Genomic DNA, 3,038 nt, shown 5'->3' with positions numbered 1-3,038 from the left:
TTGCGCCTTAACCTAACCTATGTTGCGCCTTAACCTAACCTATGTTGCGCCTTAACCTAACCTATGTTGCGCCTTAACCTAACCTATGTTGCGCCTTAACCTAACCTATGTTGCGCCTTAACCTAACCTATGTTGCGCCTTAACCTAACCTATGTTGCGCCTTAACCTAACCTATGTTGCGCCTTAACCTAACCTATGTTGCGCCTTAACCTAACCTATGTTGCGCCTTAACCTAACCTATGTTGCGCCTTAACCTAACCTATGTTGCGCCTTAACCTAACCTATGTTGCGCCTTAACCTAACCTATGTTGCGCCTTAACCTAACCTATGTTGCGCCTTAACCTAACCTATGTTGCGCCTTAACCTAACCTATGTTGCGCCTTAACCTAACCTATGTTGCGCCTTAACCTAACCTATGTTGCGCCTTAACCTAACCTATGTTGCGCCTTAACCTAACCTATGTTGCGCCTTAACCTAACCTATGTTGCGCCTTAACCCAACCTATGTTGCGCCTTAACCCAACCTATGTTGCGCCTTAACCCAACCTATGTTGCGCCTTAACCCAACCTATGTTGCGCCTTAACCCAACCTATGTTGCGCCTTAACCCAACCTATGTTGCGCCTTAACCCAACCTATGTTGGGCCTTAACCCAACCTATGTTGCGCCTTAACCCAACCTATGTTGCGCCTTAACCCAACCTATGTTGCGCCTTAACCCAACCTATGTTGCGCCTTAACCCAACCTATGTTGCGCCTTAACCCAACCTATGTTGCGCCTTAACCCAACCTATGTTGCGCCTTAACCCAACCTATGTTGGGCCTTAACCCAACCTATGTTGGGCCTTAACCCAACACACGTTGGGCCTTAACCCAACACACGTTGGGCCTTAACCCAACACACGTTGGGCCTTAACCCAACACACGTTGGGCCTTAACCCAACACACGTTGGGCCTTAACCCAACACACGTTGGGCCTTAACCCAACACACGTTGGGCCTTAACCCAACACACGTTGGGCCTTAACCCAACACACGTTGGGCCTTAACCCAACACACGTTGGGCCTTAACCCAACACACGTTGGGCCTTAACCCAACACACGTTGGGCCTTAACCCAACACACGTTGGGCCTTAACCCAACACACGTTGGGCCTTAACCCAACACACGTTGGGCCTTAACCCAACACACGTTGGGCCTTAACCCAACACACGTTGGGCCTTAACCCAACACACGTTGGGCCTTAACCCAACACACGTTGGGCCTTAACCCAACACACGTTGGGCCTTAACCTGCTCTGTAATTGTCATACGACGCGTTAAATTAGTGTAGTGTTGCCTAACTGCAACCCCCGCAATATAGTTTGCTACTCGCACTGCCCGGTCCCCAGTGTATCGCTTCATGTTAAACACCTTGCAGCTATACACTGTAATGTGGATGGCAGCAGGACGTACATGCTCAATGCCCTTTGCAGTTGTTCATTGGCATTTGCAGTTGTTCATTGGCATTCGCATGGCGAAGCACTTAGCCTACGCTGTGGTACGGCCTGTGTCAACTGTCCGCTGATGTTGTACGTCCAAATCACACACTGTACTGCACATTGGTCCTCATGTACTGAATGATACATCGTGGTACATGTGACCGTACAACGACTGCGCCAACAACGGCGAACCATGCGGTCCAAATGTTGTGCACTCAGCTACGTGTCGTCTCCCTATAAGAGCTGGATTGCAGTGTGGTATGCCCTGGATGGCGATCAGCATGAGCCGTCTGTTGATGTAGTGGCGCGTGTTGTCAGACGTAGTCGTCTCTTCTCACACACCGTGATAGCATGGTGCACTGCGTTCCACATCTGCGACATGCGACAGAGGCCGGTTGACAGTCGTTCGCGCAATGGACATCGCATACGTACGGGGGCCACCTTCCACGTGTTCGCGAAGCGTGCACATGTTGTTGCGTGTATGTGGGCAGACATAGTGTGTCGTGACACCTGACACAGGCATGCAACAATCGTTGAATTTGCAAATGGCGATGGACGCCTACGTTTGCTGGTGACGTTACGCAAATGAACAACTGGTAAACCGTTGTGGTGCGGTTGTTCTCGCTAGAGGTGAATCAGTGATGGCGACGATCGGTTGAGCTACCAACCGGTTGTTCCAGCGATACCCACCATGCCCACGAACGTGAATGGCATCTGGGTGTGAAGCGATACGCGGCGGTGGCTGGGTGGGACCGTCCCCGGCCGGTGAGGGGGGGCCTCCCGGCGTGCTGGCCGCGCGGTGCGTGGGCGCACGCGCTACAGCCGGCTGGTGGGGGCGGCCAGTGGCAGGCGCGCCGGCCGACGGAGGCGGCAGGCGGCGCAGCTGCGCGCCGGCGCACCCTGCACGCGGCGCCGTGCGGCCAAAGTAGGTCCTCGCGGGCCCGGTGCGAAGCGCGGTGGACATCTGCAGTGTGCTGGTCCGATTGAGGACTGTGTGCGCTGAGGATGCGCCGCCGCCCGGCGCTCGGCGCCGCGACGCCGTCTGCTGCTCGGTCGCCTCTGCGGTTCTCGCAGGTGGTTTGTATCGCAGCTGTGCGGACGTGTTGGCGCGTGCGCTGTGCTGGGAGAGTTCGCTTCGGCACCCAAGTGGGGCTTTTGTCCTTCTGTGGCGCTGGCGTTGGAGCTGCCGGTCACCGTAGGTGGCGCGTGTTGTCTCCCGCCGGCAATGCCACGACAGCACGCTCCCGGGCCTCTGTCGGCAGCGGCAAGCTCAGTTGGGAGCACGGGTGGTCGCACCTAAAGCGTCTACTCGCCAAACCCCGGGCGATTGCGCCTCTCTCGAACCCGACCAAGTACTTAGGACGGCGCTGCGCGCCGCCGGGACCTGAGAGGGTTTCGAGGTGTATGGTGCAGGGGAGCTCAGCCTCCTCCTGTTTGCAGAATAATTGAGCGGACGCTTGCGTGTTCGCGCGGGCCCCCGGGACACACTCCCGGGCGGCCGGCTGCTCAGCTCTAGTTGACGCAGCTCCCTGGTTGATCCTGCCAGTAGTCATATGCTTGTC

General features: G+C 56.0%; 1 non-coding gene across 1 annotated transcript in view; it reads left to right on the top strand.

The window, feature by feature from the left end:
* Positions 1 to 3,002: 3,002 nt before the first annotated feature.
* The window catches only part of LOC126432655 (small subunit ribosomal RNA), a 1,910-nt gene continuing 1,874 nt past the window's right edge, over positions 3,003 to 3,038 (top strand). The window contains exon 1 of the ribosomal RNA XR_007578123.1: positions 3,003 to 3,038. This exon is cut by the window's right edge and continues 1,874 nt beyond it. This is a non-coding gene — a ribosomal RNA (small subunit ribosomal RNA).

This window comes from Schistocerca serialis, unplaced genomic scaffold (genome assembly GCF_023864345.2).
Source record: "Schistocerca serialis cubense isolate TAMUIC-IGC-003099 unplaced genomic scaffold, iqSchSeri2.2 HiC_scaffold_1147, whole genome shotgun sequence".
Lineage (NCBI taxonomy): Eukaryota > Metazoa > Arthropoda > Insecta > Orthoptera > Acrididae > Schistocerca > Schistocerca serialis.
This window is presented reverse-complemented; position numbering and strand designations above follow the sequence as displayed.